Consider the following 24,065-nt stretch of genomic DNA (forward strand, 5'->3'; position numbering starts at 1 on the left):
TGCCCCCTCCAGAATGACAAGAGGCAAACAGACCGAAGACTTAACCCTATTGGTTTTAGAGGGCAATAGAATGGTCTTTAAGTCGTTGGGTGAAGATTACGTATATTTGGAGATAGCTAGTGCTGGAGCAGGTTTGGAGACCATCTTGTGTAAGCGTTCTCTTAATTAGGCTTGTCACCTTCTTATTCCAAAAATATTTACAAAACATGAATTAGATGCCAAGCACTATGCTAGTTGCTCTGGATCCAAAGGAGTGAACAAAGATTACCCTATGTTATCAAGGAACTCAGGTTCTAGTTGGGGAATAGAAACAAATTTACAGGGCAGATGATGGGATTGAACAATTCTGTTTTCTGACTGGCGTCAGATAACATTATCTGATTTGCTCCCAGATAGCAGTGTTCCCTATTCCCTTATTCTCCATGCTCCATGATAGCTGGTATCATACTTTCCGAAGCATGTTTTTACAAGCGTGGAACTTCCTTTATTCTTCCCAGTCTGAGCCACTCTTTGGGCCTGTGCTTGTTTATAGGCTCCTGCTCCCATGACTCCCATCTTTAAAAAAAAAAAATCATAAACTTATTAAATAAAACTAGAAAAAACACGGTTTTCTTTAGATGTCTCCACCTTCATTCACTTCTACTTGAAAACATAAGTGATTATGTTGCCAGGATTTTCTCTTTTTTTTTAAGAGCCTCTCATTTATCCCCCTTGGGCCTTCTTTCCTTTGAGAAAGTGAACCCAGGAAATTATACTCAAGTTTTCTCTGGGCATTTTAAAAATCAACTCTCCTTAAAGCTAAGGCCCACACTGTTTGCCATTCGCATTTAAACACTCAATCAGAGTACTGTCATTCCTCCTTGTTCTTACAGGGTGCCTTATTGTTTTCCTGAGTTGTATCATTTTTTATGGCATCTTAGGTAGGCCATTCTACAAAGGAAGAACTTGAGATCTAAGATACTGTCTTGCTTTATTTCACTGACAACAGTGTCATGTATTACAAGGAGATCAAAATATATAGCTCCAGTGACCTGCCCCAATTTCTGGTTATCTGTGTTTATAAATATCTACTTCTCTTTGACACTATGGAGCATAGTGTTTTTGAGAATGCATTCATAGGAGTCCAGCAGTGACTATGCAAAAGGAAAAATGAAGGACCTATTCAATATGCATTAGTGGCACCAACTTTGGTGATAGAAGTAAGGCAGGCAAGCTGGTGCCCGTAGCAAGAACTTCTGTTGCTCAAGTAAACAGTCACATCTAAATAATTAGTAACACATTTTCATAATCACTTCCCAAATGGCCAAGGTATTTGGTTTTCTAATACAGGATTCTGAAGGCGTGGATATATGTGCTCTGTGGCATATATTTGCATATATCTCCTCTCTTCCTACCTTATCTTTGAACTTCTGTACACAGAAGATGGATCCATTTACTCTTTTTGTCTCTGTTTTTGCTGTTTGACTTATAGCCTCCTCTCATCTTTTCACCAACTTTGACATGACTCCTCTCTCATTCTGGGATTTTAATTATCTTTGTCTTGCAGTTTTTGCTTGTTAGACCTCCATCTTTGTGCAACTATGTGTCTCTTCAACAGAAGCCCTCAGATTTCTACAAAGAAGGAAGTCACATCAGGTTCAGTGAAGAACTACTGGAACCTTGTGGAGCTTGAAGTTTGAAGGGACCTCAAACCTTTTGGGGATTGTGTGTGTGTGTGTGTGTGTGTGTGTGTGTGTGTGTGTGACTTGCTGAAAGGTTTCTATTTCTAAGGGGAGAAAGCATTTCTTCACAAAAGCTCAAAAGACTGGGACATCAAATAACTCTTACAAAACATTTTGATGAGTTAAGTGTAAATGAATCAGAAACATATGGATTGAATTTCCCTTAAAATACACATGGGTTTAAAAATTAAGGGGAAAAGTGCTTGGCAAAATTCTCTTTGGGTTTGGCCAAGTCTGATTCCTTTGAAAACTAGTTCAAGACATGATGCCAATCTTGAAATGCTTCTGGGTCCACACATCTCTGGTTCAAAGTGCTCTCTTCTTCAGAATCCTCTATTTCCCACTTTGTTCACTGTTGTCAGGACTGTGTCACCTCAGTAGTCCTAATCAGAATGACATCTAAGAATAGCAAGTTCATATAGAAATCTTCTCCCATGTAGGAACTGCTAATGAACAGATCTTTGCAGAGTGCATTGAATGGGCACATTATGATTCATTTATTTCCAATTTATTGAATATCTATTACATACTAGGCACCTAGATAACAAAGATGAATCAAGTGTGATCTCCCTAGTCAGAAGACCCATAATCTGCAAGCAAACCACACATTCATTATGATGAGGCGATGAGATGAATGTTGTATGGGCTGGAGTCCTGCTGGGCCACAGAATTCTTTCCAGATGGTTCATCTAGCTCTCTTTCCTTCTTATTGGCATTTTGATGGTTGCTTTCTAGTTCACATGCTTCTGAATTTAGTGAAGAGTCTGTTTACAGAGACACAGATAGGGTTAGGAAAAATGAAAGCAAAACACTATAGGAACAGAGGGTAGCCATTGTCCTTGTAGGGCTGAAAGGACAAAGGGAAACTGGAGTCAGCAGAACCCAGGGGTAGTTGGAATCATGAAGAGTGGCCACCATTTGGGAACTGTGACCATGCTAGTTGCAGCTGCTGCCAGAGACACAGCATTAGAGCTGAAAGGGACAGGGAAAAACTATAAGAGAAGCTGGGATACAGTCAGTGGTACAGTGACTGGGATGCAGTCAGTGGGCAGAGAAAAGCAGAGAATCAGCCAGAAGGGATGATGGGGTGCAAACAGAAACTAAACTGTTGTTCATCTAAGGAGAAATAATTTCTGCCTCTGTGACTGAAGATGACAGTGTAGATAGAGCTTGAGGCATCTTTGAAGACTAGGGTAGGATTTCAATAAGGGAATTTGGAGATGTGGGAGTAGAAGCATTTGTATGTATAAGGTATGACATGAAGAGAGTGCAAAGCACAAAGCATGTTAGCAAATGGTAACTGGTTCATATTTATAAAAGGGCTGGTTTATATAGGACATTTGAATAATATGTTAAGGAGGTTGTATTAGATTTCTCCAGATTTATGGGAATGAGTTGGTTCATATGATTATGGAGGTTGAGAAGACCCATGATCTGCTATCTGTAAGCTGGAGCTCCCAGCAAGCTGATGGTGTCGTTCCAGTCTGAGCCCGAAGGGCTGAGACCCAAAGGGTATAAGTTCCAGTCTAAGGGTGGGAGAAGACTGTTGTCCCAGCTCAGTAGTCAGGCAGATAGAAAGAGAAAGAATGCTCTTTTCCTTTGCTTTTTGGTCTATTCATGCCTTCAGTGGATTGGGTGATGCCCAACCACACTGGGAGAGCAATTTGCTTTACTCAGTCTATAGTTTAAAATGCTAATCTTTTCTGGAAACATTCTGACAGATATACCTAGAAGTAATGTTTAGCCATATATATGGGCAACCTGTGGCCTAGTCAAGTTGACACATAAAAGAAACCATCACAGAGGTTGAGCTTTATTCACTAGACAAAATAAAGCCACTGAAGATGTTTGAGCAGGGGTGTAATAAAATCAAAGTAGTGTGTTAGGAAAGTTAGTCAAGTGATTTTGTATAAAATGGATCAGAAATGGCAGTTTGGGAATCAGGTAACCAGAAGACACTTAGAAGGCTTGATTTCTATAGCTTGATGTCTTATTTATCTTGCACAATAGTTATTGATTTCCTGATGATAGATGACATTTTAGTTGTGTACCCCCCAATGCAGTTATATCTCTGTTTTTAGTTAAATCACAATTAGTGATTGTGTCATCATGATTTGTAAATATTGTTCACTGCTGAGCCAAATAGTGTATCAGGATTTCATCTTTTTCTTATAAAGCATTTGTTTTTCTTGGAGTTTCTAATTGGATCAATTTTTTTAGTTGCATAATTTGCTAGCCACAAATTTTAATTATTTTCAAATGTTCATCATATCAATTTTCTATCAAATTTCCTTTTTTACTAGGGTCTTCTCTTCTAGACTCCCTAGTTGTCCTTCTCCAGTCTGGACTACTTCTGTTCTATGCCTTTATCCTGAGAATTTGGTTCTGATTCTTCTGCAATAGATTCTTGCTCTTTCTTGGAGTCATACTTCCCTCTTCCCCTTTATTTCATTGCTAGAGTACATTCCTTAATAGGCTTACTGAAAAAGAGAACATGTTTGAATAATTTTCTGTTTACTTGCATTTATTCATTCTAATCTACAATTGGCTGGTGGCTTGGTTGGCTTAGAATGCTTGGTTCATAATTTCCATTTCTCTCTGAATTTCCATTTCTCTAACCTGTGGAATTGGGGCTTGAGATAATTTTCTTTTTGATATTTAAGATCCATGAGATGCATAAAAAGAGGCACTGGCAGTATCTAAGAAAACACTTGCCTATGTCAAAGTACCACCCCGCGCCCCTCAACACACACACACACACACACACACACACACACACACACTGGGCTATTACTTCTTTACAATATTTGTAAAAACCGGAAAATATTTCAGAAATATAAAAAGTACAATATATAATACGGGAGACACCTATGCACCCCTTACCCAATTTTAAATGATATTACCATTTTACCATTTTCTGTTCAGAATTTTCATAAGAGATAAAAATATTTTAGATATTCGTAAACTTCTCCCTGCCTCATTAATGTCTCCCATTTCCTTTCCAGAAACAACTGTCCTCCGATGCTCGTGTCACATTTCCTTACATGTTTTAGTACTTTGCAATAAATGATTAAAGACATAAATAATATATCTGTCTTTTTTTGAGTTCATATAAAATTATTTATATAAAAATTTATATGAATACCATCATATTGTGAAATCTTCTGTCACTTGATTTTTTTCATTTAACTTTGTTTTTGAATTTTATCCATAGGAATATATAGAAATAGTTCATTCATCTTAATAGTTGTAAAACATTCTATAGAAACAATAAATCAGAGTTTACGTATCCATTTCCCTCAGAGGACCATTGGGTAGGTTATACATTTTTGTGATTACATGCAATACTTTAATGAATCTTCTTGCATGTGTCTTCAGGAGCACAGATGTGGGGATTTCTCTAGTACAAATGATTCTCACACAGTAGTGTGCATTAGAACTAGCTAAGGTGGCTGTGACAACAGAGATGTTTGAGCCCTACCCCCAGAGTTCCCGATTCAACAGGTATAGATGAGCCCAAGAATTTGAATTTGTAACAAACTTTCAGAACCACTGCTCTAGAGTTGATCTACAGGTGAAATTTTTGGCCATTGGGTATCTATATGTTTTCCACTTTGCTAGAGATTTCCAAACTGCTGGGGATTTCTAAACATATAGTGTTTGCATCAATATATACCTCCACTATCAATGTATGCATCCTTATTTCTCACTGTCTTGACAAAACTTGGTGTTATAAGTCTTTAAAATTATTGTCAATACAAATGATATTTGTTTCATTTTGTTTTTCTGATTAATAGTGAGATTGAACCAATTTCGTATGTTTAATGTCCATTGCTTTTTCTTTTCTATGAATTCTATATCCTTTGCCCCCCCGCCCCCCAGTTAGGTCAACTGATTTGTTTATTTCTTTTATTTATTGCTTTGTAGAAGTTCTTTATATATTCTGGCTCGTAATCCTTTATCTGATAACGGGCTGCAAATCTCTTCCCTTCATCTCCTATTCTGTGATATCTCTCATTTCATTTATAGTATTTTTGATGGAGAAAGGTTTGAAATGTCAATGGAGTCAATGTCAGTATTTCCTTTTGTGATTTGTACTTTTATAACATTTTGGTTAAGAAATCTTTCCTGGGGTGCCTAGGTGGCTCAGTTGGTTAAGCATCTGCCTTTGGCTCAGATCATGATCCCAGAGTCCTGGGATCGAGCCCCACATCGGGCTCCCTGCTCAGCAGAGAGCCTGCTTCTCCCTCTCCCTCTGCCTGCCGCTCTGCCTACTTGTGCTCTCTCTATCGCTCTGTCAAATAAAGAAATAAAATCTTAAAAAAAAAAAAAGAAATCTTTCCCTACCCTCGTGTTCTAAAGATATATATTTATAAGCTTAAAACCTATACTTTCATTTTTCACATTTAGTTTTTAATTTATTTGGAATTAATTATATGTATTGAATAAGGTAGGAAGTTAAATTTTTCCCACAAGGGGAATCAATCACTTTCTGTGTCATAACCAAATTTCTATTCATTTTATAAAAATTGATAGCAAACAGTTAATGTGACATCTACCCCTTCCCATGGTCCAACTTGATTCAGGAATAGAAATGAGAATAAATAGATCTTTAAAGATTTTTTTTCATGTATCTTTTTAAGTTAACATATAATGTATTATTTGTTTCAGGGGTACAGGTCTGTGAAATATTTTTATTTATTTATTTATTTGACAGAGAGAGACACAGCGAGAGAGGGAACACAAGCAGGGGGAGTGGGAGAGGGAGAAGCAGGCTCCCAGCTGAGCAGGGAGCCCAACGTGGGGCTTGATCCCATGGGATCACGACCTGAGCCGAAGGCAGATGCTTAAGGACTGAGCCACCCAGGTGCCCCTAAAGAGATCTTTAGGTAGACACAATTTTTCTCTTTGTAGTTGGCAAACTAGGGCTCTTGGGTCCAATCCAACCTGCCACCTGTTTTTGCAAATAAAGTTTTATTGGAACACAGCCAGACTCATTTGTCTGCATATATATTATCTATGGCTGCTTTTCTGCTACCAGTGGCAGAGTTGAGTAGTTGAGATAAAGACCACATGGCCCGCAAAGCTGAAAGTATTTACTGTCTGGCCCTTTCTAGAAAATGTTTGCCACCCCCTCCTCCAAATTATCATTCCTTCAATTACTAACTTGATATTTACTCTAGGCATATTTTTAAATCCCACCCCTCACTTTTATAGCACCTGTGAGTATAAGCCAAAATTGTAATGGGCACAATGGTCAAGGTGAGGCACTTGGCCAAGATGATTCATTAATGTCCTTATTCAGGAAGAGAATGTAATCTCACTCTGTACACTCTTCCTACCCAGGAATTTCATCACCCAAAGAAAAAACAACCTAAGAACACAAAGATATCCTGCATTCTGAATTAGGGAGATTTTCTGTTTGTCTCAGCAACATACTTCTTCCTTTTTGCTCTGCTCAGAAGGTGGTTCAACCTCTTGCCATCCACCCCTCTCTTAGTCATCCAGTCTTGGCATTGCTTCCTGAACTCTCGGTGAGCAGGCCTTAGGAATCCTGAGATGGCATCTTTCTCCTCATCTGGACCCAAGTCCTGGTCAGCCCTATAATTTTTGCAACTTTGTTTCCGTGTAGACCCAGTACTGAGTTCCACTCAGCTCCCTGATGTGAAGTCATCTTTGTTAAAATTTTTTTCTTAAGGACTGGTTAACTGAACTGTCACAATTCCCAACTGGTAATATGTTCCAGTGGAAAAAGCACAGAATTTAGAGCCAGAAGTCCTGTTTTTGAATTCCTGACCTTGATACTTACCAGATGAATGACCTTGGGCAGGTTGCTTAAACTCTGAGACTCAGTTTTGTCATCTGCAAAACAAAGATGCTAATAATACTCATCATCTCTACCTATCAACATTAGAAACAAATGAGCTATGTGAAAATAGTTTATAAATTACAAAGTAATACACACATGCTCATCATTATCACCAGTTCTCAAAGGTTCCCTCAATGGTTTTTCCTAATTATCAAAGGCTTTTCACTTGTGTTCAGGAACCAATCCGTTAATTCTCCATTGTAGCCTCCTTGCCAAAGGGCCTCATCATTGCATTAGCATCTGTCTTTTCTGGGAATGTGCTGCCCCTCCAAGCACAGCAACTCTCTACAGATCACTATTCTAGAACCTGAATGTCTCAAAGCGGAGCTGTGTATTTTGACAGTTTGAGGGTGGGCTCAGGGAGAGGATGTTCCTTTTGCTTTTCCGTAATTACACGTTATCTCATGGCCCTGGCCCCTAAAGCAATCCTGATTATGCTCAGAGTCTCACATATTCTTCAATGAACACTTTCTTTAATTTCTTGCCCAGTTCTTTTCTCTGAGCTCAAAGCCAGAGTGTAGAGCAAAAGTGGGAAAGGGGATGCAAATGCTCCTAAATAAATACTGCCCATTATCTTTGTCTCTCCCATCTCTCCTCTTAGGATCCAGATCTGTGCCCTGAATTCCTTCTTTCATGAGGCTTTCTTTCTCCACCCCTTTACTTTACCTTATTCCTCCCACCATCTAGGAGGAGGACTTGGCCATTTGTCCCGTTTTAGGACACCAATAGGGTCACTCTTTATTAAAAAATATCATCGTTTGTGAGGTCCTTTATTCTTGTTTTTTCCTTCCTTAAGATACTCTTTCAAGCATGTGTATTATTTTTTCTTCCATCTCCAGTATCATGGAGACAGCCTAAGAATGGTCAGATTGCAAGATTTGGATTGACTTGGGGTGGTAGAGACCCTCATTAGCTGTTAGGGCAAGCTATCCATCTCATCCCAGCCATACAAGAACTCTGCACTGGACATTGGACTAAACTTAAAATTAGATTAAAAAGAAAAAATGAAACTTTTTTGGTCTTTGCTATTGCTTCCTCTGTGGATATTTCCTCCAGAGCTCTCAAAGAGGAGGTGTAACTCAGATGTCTTTAGGCCATTAATAATTCACACAGTTTACATCTATGAACTCACAAATAAATTCCCAATAGTGGTCACTGGTCCACTGTTTTCTGAAAATGGCTAACCTCCGCATCCTGGGTTAAGCTCAGTTGGAACACTGTGTTATAAACTGTAATCTAAATTTTCTTCAATTTTGAACTAACTGCTTTTTACAGAAAGGAAAAATGAGGATTTCAAAAAAAATGACCATGATATGTTTGCCAGATAAAACATAATTTGCTTTATTTTTCCCCTTTGCACCATTAAGAGATTTATTGTCTCCTATTTATTTTCAGCACTTTTCTTCATTTCTGGGAAGTCTGACCTGCCTAAATCATTATTGCATCTGAACAGAGTTTTGCAGACAGATTTCCAGTAATGGGCTCAAATAATGGGCTCTATTTGGCATTTCAATGGCCCTTTAATGGCACAGAGAAGGGCAGTGCTTCTTACATGTTTCCTGAGAAGCAAACATGAGTGGCCCCAGGGGCCTAGTGGCATGATCTGAAGCAGACCACCACAAATTTAAAAATTCTTTATAGTCGTATATTATAGAAAATTTGCATTTCCCATCACAATATATTTGTGTTTCCTTATATATAAAAATGTCTAAATGCTTTAATTGGTATTTCAGGCAGATGTACTGTTTTTATCCTGCCATACTTCTGCTGATTATTGTTTACTGTTAGTGAGTAGATGTACCCCCAGTCTGAGATCTGGAGGCAAGGAAACTGGATTTGAATCTTGATCCTGCCACTTCTAGACATCTAAACCTGGGCAAGGCACTTATCCTTTTGGAGTATAGATCCTTATCTGTAAAGCAGGCTGTTGTGATGTTTGAATCTGCAATTGGGGATTCCTTTCTGTTGAGTAATTGTCCAATGTTGAGAGGGAAGGGCTGATTAGAACCAATGGGGAGGTATGAATCCTAGACCATTTTGATGATGATTAAGTGCAGGCATTTTCATGAAATTTAACAGCTCTCATTTTGTAAAAGTTTCACTTAATCGTATTAGTTCCTTGGGGATGTTTATAGTGTTTCTCCTCATAGGCATGCTGATGTTAGGAACAATTCTCATGGGAAATTATACACAGCTGCCAGCTTCAGGCTCCCAGACTCACCTCTAGTGGACCTAAATTCAACAAATACTTATCAAGGAACTTTCCTGTGTTCATCACTTGCCAGGTACTCTGGGTCAGATCGACAAATTGTGAGCTACAGTCTACACTCTCAAGGATTGGAAGTCTTTCTTTTTAGAGGAAATCCAAAAAGCATCTATAAGAATTTATCAGTAATAATATAAAAATATGTACAAGTATAATATATAAGACTAGTACACATTTGTCAAGGCCCCACTTAGCATGTTTCCTCTAATTTTCAAAACAACCTTGAAAGATAGAAATCATTATTTCTGTTTTACTGATCTGGAAATCAAGCCTCTAGTTCAAGACCATATAACATGTGCCAAAAAGAAGTAGATCTAACAGTGTCATATGTCAGCCACCTGAGTTACTCTGTGTAAATGGACTTTTCCCACACTGATTCTTGAATTGGAATATTTTGGGTCAAGCGGAGGTAAGAGTGATAACCTCTCAGTTTCCAGAAGCAAAGCTGATATAAGATTTATTCAGTACTTACTGCATTGATCAAAGAGGCTCCCTGCTGTAAAAAAAAATAACCTTAAATTTCAATACCAGGCTTATATTCTTGCTGGCATCCCCTCCCCATTTATAGCACACTGCCTGATATACAGTCAGCTAGACAGAAGCATTAGTGCTCACTAGTATGTAGTGCTACTTCGTTTTCTTCATTTTCCTTTGCAATTAGATCAATCATGTGACTATTCAGGCCAATGGAAAGACTCAGATGGTTTAGAATCTGAAGTGTCTTTTCCATTCTTTCTTCTTCCTGTGTGTTAGCCTGATGATGCCAGAATGACCCTGGCACCACAAGATGGCAGAGCCACAAGATGGAAGACACCTGGGTCTCTGAGTCACTGCTTTGAGGAAAGCTTCCAGGAAAGCCCTCCCAGTATGGACATCCACATTGGATTTTGTAGAAGCAAAAAATATCCTTTTATTGTGTTAAGCCACTAAGATTTTGAATTGTTTGTTATAGTAGCGAAACTGTATGATCAATACAGAAGGTACTGAATGACTGAATACTTGGTATGTGAGAGACATTCATGTTTTTCACATTAAACTCACTTGGGAATTTTTTTTTTTTTTAATCCTGAGTGCCCAGGTTACAGACCAATTTAATCAAAGTATCTATGGGGTGGAATTCAGGCATTGATTTTTTTTTTTTAACTTTTTTGGTGATTCCATTGTACAGCCAAATGGGCTGAAAATCAATGTGTTGTATTAGTGCTACTCTAAAAAGAGTGGTCTGTGGATCTTGTTCGAAAGGCAAATTCTTATATCTCCAGATTTGTGGAATCTGATTTCCTTGGAGTTTGTGTTTTAGCAAGCTTTCTGGGGGGGATTCCTGGAAATATTAAAGCTTGAGAAACACTGTGTTAGAACGCCCTGCTCTAGTGATTCTCAAAGTATGGTTCTCTGACTATAATCAGAGTTATTTGGAAATGTTTTCTAAAGGTAAATTTCAGGGACCAGTCCCAGGCCTACTAAATCAGAATCTTATAATGGAAGTGCCTGGATATCTACATCCCTACAGAATTTTCTAGATAATTCTTGGCTCACCAGGATTCATACTTATCAGTTACTGACACCACTGCCCTTCCTTAGAACTACCTACTTTCTTTCCCACAGTTCCTCTTCATTGACCACCCAGTCTTTCAGAGTTCTGCCCATAAGATATAGGATGGGAAAGATGATAATTTTCTATTTTTAACCTTATATGTAGTTTCCGCTTGTAGTTGCTTTAAATAGAGAACTCCTCCAGAGCTTTCAACTATTTGTTTACAGATCATTAATTATTAAACGTGGATGCTCTGGAGCAGAGAGCTTTTCAACTTAAATGATAAGAAATGATGTTGGCTGAAAAAAGCCAAACCTGAAAATTAGGATTCCCTAAAATAAGTCAACATATGGTTCAGTTGATAGAGCTCTGATTTCTACTGATCTTTTCAGGAATCATATCTACTGTGTGAGGAAAGCTGCCTGTGGTACTGATCGAGATGATAAATGGAGAGAAGTCAAAAGGGACAAGGAAAGGAATATGCAGAAGCAAGAGGATGACTGGAAAAAGACTGTAAGTCATATAAGTGCATTGGGCAAAGCCTGGTTGGGGAGTAGTCTTTAGTTCTGGCTGACGTCGTCACAAGTTTATGAAGAGAGAGATTGCGTTATAGACCTTTCTGATTAAAGAGAATCAATATCTCACTGTTTCCCAATTTCCTTTCTCTTTCTCTTGCTCTCTCAATACTTGGAGTTAAGTCTTCTGCTGGGTTTTGGAAGGGCATGATTTACATGGCTGCTAGCAGAAGCTGACTGTAAAAGCTACAGACATCACAGCCTTTGTACCTGCTGGTTTTTGCCCCTATTTCATATTGCCCTTATTCCCTGAGCTGGAGAGCTAGAAGTGCAAGATGTGAATGGGAAGGTCTCTGGCCTGGCCCTAAGGAGGCTTGCTTTAAGTTTAAAGGAAATACAGTTGACCTTTGAACAACATGGGCTTGAACTGTATGGGGCCACTTCCATGTGGATTTTTTTGCGATAAATACAATACCATACCATCAATGTATTTTTTATTCTGTATGATTTCCTTAACATTCTTTTCTCTAGTATGTAATACCTATAACATACAAAATATGTGCTGATTGACTATTCATGTTATGGATAAGATTTCAGATCAACAGTAGGCTATTAGTAGTTAAGTTTTTGGTGAGTCAAAAGTTATGTGGACTTCCAACTGTGGGAAAGGGGGTTGGTGCCCCTAATCCCCATGTTGTTCAGGGGTCAACAGAATATGTGCAGGTGCTCCAGGAGGAAGGGCTCTGTGCTTTGCAGGTAGGCAGGAGGTAGCCCTCCCGGGCTAAGGAGGGAGATGGGTAGATCCATTCCTCATTTCTCTGTAAACTGCAGGGCACAGAGGCAGCTCACTACTTCCATTAGAACTCTCCCATTTCACTCTTTTCTAAGTGGGGATGAGAGGTGTGAGGAGTGAGAAATCCTGTATATTAGGAACAATCTGGGTATATCCAGACAAAACTGCATGTAGTAGAAGACCATAGTTTACCCTAAACCATAGTTTACATGTTTGGTGGGACAGAGCCCTGGGTCTCAGTCTCACCTGCAGATACCCTAATCTGCCATACAGAGGCACACTGCACCATGAGTAGGGTAACAGTGAGCTAAAGTCCTGACACACACTTGGACACAGGGCTCTACGTCCTAGGAGGTGACCACAAATCTCAGAAAGTGGCTGAAACACAACAGTTTATAATACTCAGGTGGTTAGGTAAAGTCACCATGTTAGAATTTAGAATTTCTAGTCCCTAGGAGGAGAGGTGTGAAGAAGGTAGCATGGGCACTGGAAGCTTGGAATTTGGAGGCAGGTGGACCTAAATTCATACCCTCACTCTATCTATGGGCAAATTATTTGATTTGTTTGAGCCTCTATTTCCTGCTTCCTGAAATGGTTATAATACACACATGTGTATGTAATTTGTAAGGTGATTGTGAAGAGTAAATGAGACAATATCTTTAAAAGACTTAGCAGAGTCCCTGCTGCAAGTTGAATAGACAGTAATCTACATTCTTCTTCATGATGGTTGTAGTTCTTGGATAGGTAAAAATGGAAGGCAGTGGTGTAGGGAAAATATGTCTGGGATACTCTGGTGGTTATGGGAACAACGACCAAGGCAGAGGCCCAATTTCCCATAACTGATAGACCTACAACACACAAAAGAGACCGAAATTCAGTTACCCTACATAGGCACTCAACCAGGAGAAGGTGGCAGCTAGGGTAATTTGTTGGTGGTCTGTGGCAGTGTGTTTGGGGACACTGTCACATCCTTCTTCAGTGAAGCACTGAGTGCCAGTAGATCCATCATGAAAAGTGCATAGGGTTTGGACTTAGGTTTGAAGCCAATCTCTGTACTCTACCAGCTGTGTGATAGGTTCAAGTTGCTTAACTTGTAAAAAAAGGGGGGGGGGTTGCTGGGGGAGATGAAGAGCCTTATCTTTCAGAGCTAGAACAAAGATTAGAGACAGGAGCCTAGCAAGTGCCTGGTAAATGGTTGAAACTCAGAAAGTGACAGTTGTCATTGAGCACAGGTGGCCCTGAGCCTACACAAGGCACTCAGTTGCTCAAACCTGAGGCAGAGAAGAGATACAGAAGCCTGAGAGGCAAGGAAGGCTGGCTTTACTACTGAGGAGTAACTACAAATTAGGCATTATTTTTGCACTTTGCAATGCTTTCCAGGGTTCTCAGTACGTGTGGTAAAAATTGTCAATTACTATATAACTCTTCCTTGAATATGCAAACAGCTTGGATTCCACAGGATGGTAAAGGCTACTTGCACTTCTGATCGTGCTTCCCTGTGCTTTCCACTGTGTACGTAGCTTCAAAGGCCATTCTTCATCTGCACTGCCTCCCAAGTTCAGTTCCCAGTATATCCTATTAAGGGCACTCTACTAAAGAGCACTTTTCTTTTCTTTCTTTTTTTTTTCCCCCCCAGCTGACACAGGGGCTTAACAGATTAATTCATTAGTCCTTAATATCTTCTCCTTTTAAGGCCTGGTTCAAGTCAGTGCTCTTTGATTAGCACTATCTTTTCCAGTACTGTGCTGAGCTGTTTTGCATCTCAGTTCTGCTGACATCTGTTCCAGGGAGGGAGGTGAAAAGATTAAAGGAAAAAAAAGAAAAGACTTGTAAAGTTTGCAAGATCACATCATCTAGTGATAAACCTCTTCAAACGTGCCATGTTTTCTGACTGGGCAAATAGAAATGATCAATTTCCCACACGAGCAATTTATTTAAGAAGGGAAATACATATATGTATGCATATAAATACCACTGCTGGTGGGTGCTAAAGAATATGGTTTATTTCAGCAATAGGTTCTTAAAACTTAGTAGTTTTACAGAATTATTGGTGCAATAAACCCCATGGGTTTGTTACAGCATTAACTGCCCACTGTTTACTTCAAGCTGTTAATCAATACACCAGCCATTAGTTGCTGGCAACTTACCGTATTTTGAGGATTATTACTAATGTTTTTAGTTACAATTTCTTTCTTGCTTTTTTTTTTCTTATTTTTTGGCTGTATTTAGCAGAGAGGTGGGAGTCTGTAGCTGATCAGATGTGCTCTCACATGCAGAGTGCCACTGGGATTTAATAGGCGAGAGAAGATTTACCTAGAGAAAATACTTCTTTAAATCAACCAGCCAGAAAAATAATATCCTTCTTAATATTGAAGAAGGAAAAATGAAATGTGAGTGTCTCATATGGTAGCTCTGCTTCATACATATGTTTTCTTCCTGGGTGCCTAGTTTGTAAATGCCACTGAGAATGGTAAATGGATGATGATAAAACCAGCCTTCCACGAATCTCTGATTCTCCATAGTTCAATTTGAAGGCATGCCATTTCTAGGAAGTATTCCCCAAAGATGTGATCCTCTGAACCATGGAAGTTTTTCTTGTTTTAATGTTTGCGTTTTTTTTATATGTGAATATTTGGCTCTGTTTCTTTCCATGCACTTTGGCATGGTCTCCATTAGAATAACATATAGTTGATGCTTAGCTTGGGGTCATGATGACTATCAAACTGCAAATGAACAGGGCAAGAAAAAAGGCTTTGCATCTGCTGCTTGCCAGAGAAGAGCGCCCGATCCCGGAATTCACGGCTGAGGGCAGCGAGTGTGAGGGCTGTTTCTAGTTGTGGGGAAATTTCTCCTTGAAGAAACCTTTGGTTTGTACACATGTGCTAGATCCGTGCAGTGGTGTTCTCTCTCTAAATCTAGTGGGTGATGAAGTACTGTTCTAGTTGCAGTGTATTCCTTGCCTCCTCTGCCTCTTTCTTTCAAAGCTAAAGTCACGATCGCTTAGTTGAGGAAGTGCCACAGGACAATTCATTTCTTGCCATACTGGAGACTGAAGTGCTACCTCTTTGAATAATAGTAACATTAAGCAGTTGGCTTGGAAATGGCCCACTTGATATTTCTTGGTATTGATGGCCTCCACTTCAAGTGGGATTTAGGGAGCTACTGTAGTTAAAAAAAACCACACAACTCTATCATGCATTTGTGGACCCCAAAATTGAAACTGAAGATGACCAAAATGATTGTTTTTATTGTTTCCTAAGTTGACCTGTCTTTCTTCTTCATTTTTAGGTTCAGTGGCCCCAGAATAGCTATACTTAAGTTCTTTTAGAATACAAATTTTCATTTGTCTTAGTTGACCATTTAACTAAAAACATTAAATAAATATTAATAATAAAGTAATGATGAATAAGTCTTAAAAGGCAAAACTAAATTGCTGCTAGAACATTTTTCTACCCCTGGCTTTCTAATTTAAAGTTAATTTTGCCAATAGGAGATAAGATTAATAATAAAGGATGGATGTCAGGCACTTAAGGAACCTATAAAAACATGAAAAATAATGCTTATGAAAGTACAGGATATCCACAGCTGGGAGGGCAAAAGAATGGTAGAGGGAAGTGAAAATCAGTGTCTAATATCTTCAGTTTAGAGACTTAATACATTCTGAGGCCAATGCTTCAATGTTCTTCCCAAGGGATGTGGACCCAATGTCAGAGGCCTAAAGGAAATGGCAGATTGTCAAGGAGGTGGTCAAGAGTTCTCAGAGCCGAGTTTCTCCGTGTTGCCAGAGTTTGTTTCTTCAAGAGATCACCGCCCCACTACGCTTTTTGCAACCTTTGCCGTGCTATGTCTCAATTTCTCCATCTCTAAAGAGGATATCGTTGACATCACATGGAATCTTTGGGGGTGCTGAGTATGTTAACTAGATAGCTACAATCTATTATATGATCTTAGTTTCACGAATTAATTAGAAGCTGCCTAGTATTCATGTCATTCAATCCTAAAGACCAAGGCTAAGTTTCAGCCCCTCCATCCATCACCTTACCCTATTATCATCCTTGAGCTCTTCTTTCCTTTCTCCTTTCCTTTCTGCATGTGTTTCCTTACAATGGTGGCATAATCCTTAACTGTCTCTTGGAGTACCATAGATGGTATGTCCATGTAGCATCTCCTTTATCTTTTTCTGTTTTTGTTAACTGGTTAATCTAGACTCTATATTTAACTGCACTTATATTTTGGACTCTGATGATCTGAGGTAAACTTAGGTACATCCTCTTTAAATCAACCAGAGATATGATTAAAGTTGGCTGAGATCTTCAGCCTTTCAAAAGAGTTCTAAATGCATTCAAATAACTCTGCCAAAAAATGTGTTGTTAATTATCTATTCTGAGTATGTGAGGTTTACTTTCTCATGCAAATTTCAACAATAAGCAGACATACAAAGTAGGTGTGCACACTGGAAGAGTATTTTCATTTAAAAGTCTATTTTGATCATTACCCATAATAGTTAATAGTAAGGACAACTTAAGGGAAGGTTTGGAAAAAATTTTTTAATCTTTCCTTAACCATAGATACCACTGACTGATACATTTGGTTGTGCTGCAGCCTGCTTTATTGTTTAGATTCTTCTATTTTCACCTTTATTTATTTTTAATATCTAATCCTCTCTGCCTACTTGTTCAGTTTCAATCAAGGATTTTCTTTTTCTTGAAATAGTGTCCCAAACAGGAAAAGTCCTTTGACTTGATGAGCAAGAAATTATAACAGTGCACTGAAATTAAATGTCCACTCTCAAATTTGAGTTTAATTAAATTTTCTTACTTACTTGTAGGTTGACTCTGTTTTGGGTCCCACATGGAATTCTTAGCAGTAAGATTATTTTTCCTTTTCTCCAGGGCCTGTGTTTTCACCTGTCTTGTGTGTGTGAAAGTGCTGTTGTTTCCTCTGCATCCATAGTATTTTATTTTCTTTGCTTGTGTTCCCCTCTGGCACCCTTCACTTTATCCCTCATAATACATAAATCAACTTTTTACTCTATTTTCTATCAAGACCCTGCTAATGATTTTTATTTCTACTCCTACCTGTGGCATGTATAATTTGACTGCTTGACATTTTTCCTTCTATCTCAAGTGGATTATACATATAAATGAAAGTCTGGATTTGAGTTTTCTTTTTTCATTAGAATACACATAAGCTTTATAAAAATTCTAGTATGTTTTAAATGTGTTTTCCAGCACTGTTAGAAATGAGCTTCTTTCAGCCTGTTCAGATTAAATTAATTTTTCACTGACTCCTTGTTTCAGACTGACTTTGCTTTTAATAAAAGTATCAAATGAAACTAGAAATACAAACCAACTATACTCTGTAAGGGAAACAACAGAATCATTAAAAAAACAGTCATCAAGATGTCAGTTGGATATGTTCGGGGAGATTGGGAGCAAGTAGTGATAGTTTCCCTTATCCTGTAAAAAAGCTCAACCCCCCCAAAAAATCTTCTAACATGAAAAAATATTTTGAAAATGAATTTTAACAGGAAGTTACTGGAAATTGAGCATTCAAAACTAATTGAAAGGGACATGGGTGGCTCAGTTGGTTAAGCATCCGACTCTTGATTTTGACTCAGGTCATGATCTCAAGGTTGTGAGATCAAGCCCTGTGTCAGGCTCTGTGCTCAGTGTGGAGCCTGCTAATGATTCTCTCCTCTTTCTCTCCCTCTGCCCCTCACCCGGCTCTCTCTCTCTCTCTCTCGAAAAACAAAATGAAACAAAACTAATTGAAAAGCTCAACAGTAGATTAGTTAGGTCTTTCCTTCCAAATATATAAATTCTGTTTTGGAATAATTTGTTTGCTGCTGTTGGATTTTGAATCTGTTGAGTGTGGACAAAGTGAAGCCCTGCTGTAGAGATTCAGTTGTCCGTGTTTTTAATGCCAATAACATGAAACCGTAAGACTATCCGTAGAATCAGGGAAACATAAAGAACAGATGACCAAGTTATAAATGGTACACTATAAATATAGTCTTATATTCCCCTGAATGCTTTGAGGAATATTCTTTCAATTTTATAAACTGGCCCATTATAACTTGTTTTAGGATCCTCATAAGATTGAGAACAATGGTGAACTAAAATCAACATTTAATCAGAGCAAGCAGATATTCATCTCAATTAGGCTGCTTATCCAAATGGGACTCATTCCAAGTCTTTCAAAACAATTCATGATAGAACTTACGAGTATCTCAAGATAAACTAATCTCCAGACCGACTCCTTTGTAGTCTCCTACATTTCAGAAAATGCCACCTCGGCTCCTTAGTTGTTCCTGCCAAAATTCTTGATGTTAATCCGGGACCCCACTCTTCCTCTTGCACCCCATATTCAGTCTATTACCAAATTCTTTTTTTCTCTATCACAAACTATATTTGGCATCTTTATATTTCACAACTTTCCTCACTACTTGGGAATTTTAGTCCACGCCATCATCATTGTTTCCTTGGATATTTGTGATAGCTTCTTTACTGCTATGCCAACTTCTACACTTGCCCCCTTATTCTCAAACCAGAAATCAGAACAGCGTGGCTAAAAATAATTCAGGTTATGTCTTTCTTCAGCTCAAATCATTAAAAGTGTTTCCCATCTTACTTAGAGTAAAAGTCAAAGTGGCCCTCACTACCTCCTCCACCACTGCCTCTTTGATCTGTTTCCTGTGAATCTCTTTCCTCATTCCCTCCATTCCATTCACTCTGGCCTTCTTGTTATTGCTTCAGGACCCATGCCACTGCTGTTCTGTTGGTAATACACTGCCATGGTTGAAAAAACAAAAACTCTGTTCTTTAGGTTTCAAATTGAGAAATGGCTACAAATTCTGTCAGTTAGCTATAACAGTGTAACAAACTACCCCAAAACTCATTGGCTGAAGATATCAAGCATTTATTACTATGGTTCACAGCTCTGTGGGTCAGCTGGGTATCAACTAATTCAGGCTAATCTAGGCTGGGGTGCAATTTATCTGTAGGTTGGGTGTAGTCTCTGCTTTAGACTGGGCTTATCTGGGTCAATTCTAGCCCTGGCTAGTCCTTCTCACACTGATGGCAAACATGTAAGAAGGCAAGTAGGGGTATTTTTGTAAGACTATGTAAGTATTTGCTGTTAGCTCTTGTTATCTTCTTAGGATAATGTTCTTTGGATTATTAGTAGATCTCATTTGGAAGAATGGCTCATTGGGAAAAATTAGCAAAATGGCAGCAAGCTGGGGCCTAAGTGAGTGGTGGCCACTGATGCTTTTTCTTGTTGAATGACCAAAACACTTTAAGAGGTTCTTTTCTCATCTGTGCTGCACTGCACTACCATTGGATATTTTTAAACCTTGAGCAAAAATTTTTATACAGAACAGCTTAGTGCTGTGATAATGCAAAAGTTTTAAGGAATGAAAGAAAAGTTGATCTACAAAATGAGTGATATGGTACAGAAAAGAGGATGGCAAAGAAAGGACTCAAAACAGAAAGGGGAGATTAGTTAGATAGGGAGCAAAGTTTGAAATGAAAGGTTAGAGAAATGTAAGCTGTCAGCTTTGTTTTTATACCTCCCTGGAATTCTCAGAAATTTTAGAGATTACATTGTCGTATGAGTGGTGGGAGCCCTAGTCATGTTTTTGGGTGTCAAAGGAAGAGCTAATCCCAGAAGCTGCAGGGATTGGGGACTTCTTATACAACTTCAAAACATTGCCTCTTTTCAGAGATGAGATCGGAAAATTCCATGACTCTCCTAGGATCATATTTTTTACTGATAACTTACTGTTCTTGTCTAATTTGGGGGAGGGTTTCTATTCAAATAAAACCTTTTTCTTAATATAACTATCCATATCTTTTCCTTGTTTGGTCTCTGGTTTTATTACTTGTATGATACTCATTTTTTGGCCTACATATCTTGAATTTAATGATGCATTTAATGAAGGGCCCAGTAATTCCTAGTGCTATCAGTTTATTTATATTCATTTATAGTTGCTGCAGTTGTCCATTTAAGGTTGCTATTCAGGACACGCCACTGAATTCTCTGGGTTCTGAACATACTCCTTCCTGTCCCAAATGGAGAGCAGCAACTTTAGCTCCTCATGGTAACTAGGGCCAATCACCTTGCCTACGTGGTAACTCTTTATTTATCAGCTTGTCTACCTACATGATGAGCCCGAAATGACCAGAGGGTACTCATAGCATCAGGTTAAGTGAAACCCCTGCTTTGTTCTCTGTTGAAAGGATATCCCCCTGGGAATTTGGACTTCTAATGAGTAGAATCTATAGAACCAGTAGAGCCCACAGAATCCAATATAACCATTCTGCAAATGAAGCCCCAGCAGTGATGGTGAGCAGAAACAATCCCACTTCCATTCTTTGGTTCTCATGCCCATGCTTTATTGCTCCTAGAATGCACCACCATGTGTGGCCTGATTGGTTCATATACCGCATCCTGCAGGATAGCTTCCCAAACTCACAGGTTGGGTGGCTCTTGAGCTGAACTTTTTACAGGTTGTTTATCTTACTATTAAGTTGCCTTCTTGCTGGATATTGTGCTAAACTGTAAGCATGACCTGGGCCCCTTGCTCTTATGTTATAAGAAAACCTGAGTTGGCAAACCAAGTATTCCATAAGCCCTCAAGTGGTCATGTTGCCAGAGGCACTTTGCAGTGTAGGTAAACTTACAAACAGAATACGTATAAGTTCTAATAAGTATGATTCCTGTCCCTTCTAGAATGGAATGAGTCTGATATAATCAACATTCTACCAACAGTCTAGCTAATCTCCTTAAGGGATGCTGCCATAATGAATGTGCAGCTGTTGATCTGTTGAACATTTATCAACAGCAGTACCTAAGTTTGTTTTGGTACAGATTGTTGGGTCCAGATATAGTCTCCATTCTTGCCTCCAGGAATATTCTATTCATGGACTGGTTGCATTAATATTTGAGCAGAAGCAGAGAGAGGTCCTCTGACTTCCACAGGTGTTCTGGTTATTGAGTGTTCCTTTATAGTGGGCATTCTATAGTGGTCATTGTCAGAAGACAAAAATATCCTCATTCTTTGTGCCTTTTAATATAGGTTCATTCACATGCTTCTTCCCCAAATTTCCTTTCCTCACAAATGATCAAATCTTATTCTTTCCAGGTACCTTACAAATTAGCTAAGTGATTTGTCATCGCCCCAAATCCTTACATATGTGAACATGTTAAGCCACTGTTACTGTCATAGAAGGGGACTACTTGCAACTCTGCTAACTGAAAGGATTTCTCATTACTTTCTTCCAGGGCCACCCTAAAGGCTGTTGTAGTGCATTGACAGTCTGATTTAGTTCAGCATAAATACATTGTGCCTGAGTTTTTGTTCTTCCTGTGTTAGGTAGTTTTAGGGAATCACCCATGAAGCTATGGGTTTAAGTTAAGGGACAGGTTTCACTGCAATGCCTGTAGGTGATATGGGAGTCTAAGCTATCTGGTTATGTAACTTACTTATGCTTTCTGGATCTGCTCGTATCCTATTCCATCATACAATGGACTGCTGCTGTGCCCACCTGAACTTAAGACTCATTAGATGTGATGATACCCAGTTCATGATAGCAACTCCAGTTAACACTGTCACATAGTAGTTAAAGGTCAGGTACTCAGTCCCCACTAGGGTCTAGAAAGATTCCAGGAGCTGCTTTTAAAACGGCAAGCAGTTCCCTACTGCTGACGGCATGGCCTTGTGGCAGAACCCTTGGCGTCTGTATGACACTTGCTTTGGGGCTTGTCAGAGATTCTGTACAGCATCCTACGCTACTATATATACCTCTAGCCCATCAGTTTTCTGGGTCAAATGTCTTCAGTGGCAAGATAGTTTCCATGATAACTTGGACCTGTTGTACAGACCTCTCTTGCTCTTGGTCATGCTCAGCCCTGAAAGCTTTTTGAGTCACCTGATAAATATCTTTTTTCTTGGTTTTTCATATCATAATAGCTCCATTCCAGAGGTCAGGGAACCATCCTGAGGATTCTGCCAGGTGCTAAGGATATTCATTCCAATTTTGTACCCAGGAACCAGGCAGATAAATTTAGTTTCAATGACTCATTCCATTCTGATGCTAATGCTACCATGTAAGCCAGTGTTTTACCTTCTACACCTCTTCATTGGTGAACATCTTATAGTATTGATCCTACAGCATGCTACAGTTTATTATCAAAGAGGCCCTATTGTTATCTGACCGGGGAGTGAAGTCTCATTTCTTCCTTTGATACCCAATTTCTGAATTCTATTCTGATGTCTAATTTTCCTCATAACAATGATTTTAGCCTAAATTATCCAAAAAGCATAGCCAGAGAAAAGGTTTGTATGCAACTGTTTTTTTGGGGGGAAGGGATCCCTCAGAATGGAGTTGGTGAATGGGTTGATTGATGTGGGGAAGGAAGGAAGGGAGGGAGGAAGGAAGGAAAGAAAACCAATCTAAGACTGTCCTACCAAGCTGATCACTCCTGTGTGTACTTGGGTATTGGTCTCATGAGTGATCTTCTGATAAGCAGTGGAACACACTGAAGCATCATTTATCAGAAATGCTGATAGGTTTTGGAAGTGATATCCTGTTTTGGAGAGAAAATTTTGTGAGCAATATGGAGAAATATGGATTGAATAGCAGTACCTGGGTGGACTTTATCTGAAAGACAGATTGATGTCAGTCCTGAAGAAGGTAATCAGTGTTAGGTTTTAATACTCTGTAGTATCAAAAATTTCCTAAATTATATGGTTGAAAATACAATATGTATATTTATCCAAATTGGTTGATAAATTGGATGAATAACTGAATCCAGATTTGGGATCAGGAAAGTCCCACTTCTCCAAATTTCTTGTTGTTTATATCTCTCTGCATATTCTTACTTTTTAGAGCAATACTGTCCAATAGAAATATAATGCAACCTACGTAAGTAATTTCACATTTTCTAGCAGTTACGTTAAAAAGATTAGAAACTTAATTAAAAATTAATTATAATAATATGCTTTAATCCAAATATATCCAAAATATGATATCAACATAGAACCAATATAAAAATTATGAATGAGACATTTAACATTCTTTTGTTACTAAATCTTCAAAATTTATACTTAGAACACATTTCAACTTGTACAGGATAAATTTCAAGTGCTCAATCATCACGTGGTTAGTGGATAATGTGTTGAACAGCATAATCTAGAACATTCTTTATCTGTTCTTAGCCTGGTTAATTTCTACTCAAGACACACATTAAATATCACCTCTTCTGAGGAGTCTTCATAGTCTTGTCTTTTTATATTTCTCCCTTACAGATTTCCATAATAACAGCAACAACAATGGCAAAGGTTTGCGCATCCCTTAAGTA

The 24,065-nt window shown here is 38.7% G+C and overlaps 1 long non-coding RNA gene across 1 annotated transcript in view; it reads left to right on the plus strand.

Moving 5' to 3' along the window:
- The window catches only part of LOC144381708 (uncharacterized), a 44,254-nt gene that overhangs the window by 250 nt on the left and 19,939 nt on the right, over positions 1 to 24,065 (plus strand). The window contains exon 2 of the long non-coding RNA XR_013447478.1: positions 11,783 to 11,903. This is a non-coding gene — a long non-coding RNA (uncharacterized LOC144381708). The remainder of the gene's footprint in view (positions 1 to 11,782; positions 11,904 to 24,065) is intronic.

This window comes from Halichoerus grypus, chromosome 5 (genome assembly GCF_964656455.1).
Source record: "Halichoerus grypus chromosome 5, mHalGry1.hap1.1, whole genome shotgun sequence".
NCBI classification, from domain to species: Eukaryota; Metazoa; Chordata; class Mammalia; order Carnivora; family Phocidae; genus Halichoerus; species Halichoerus grypus.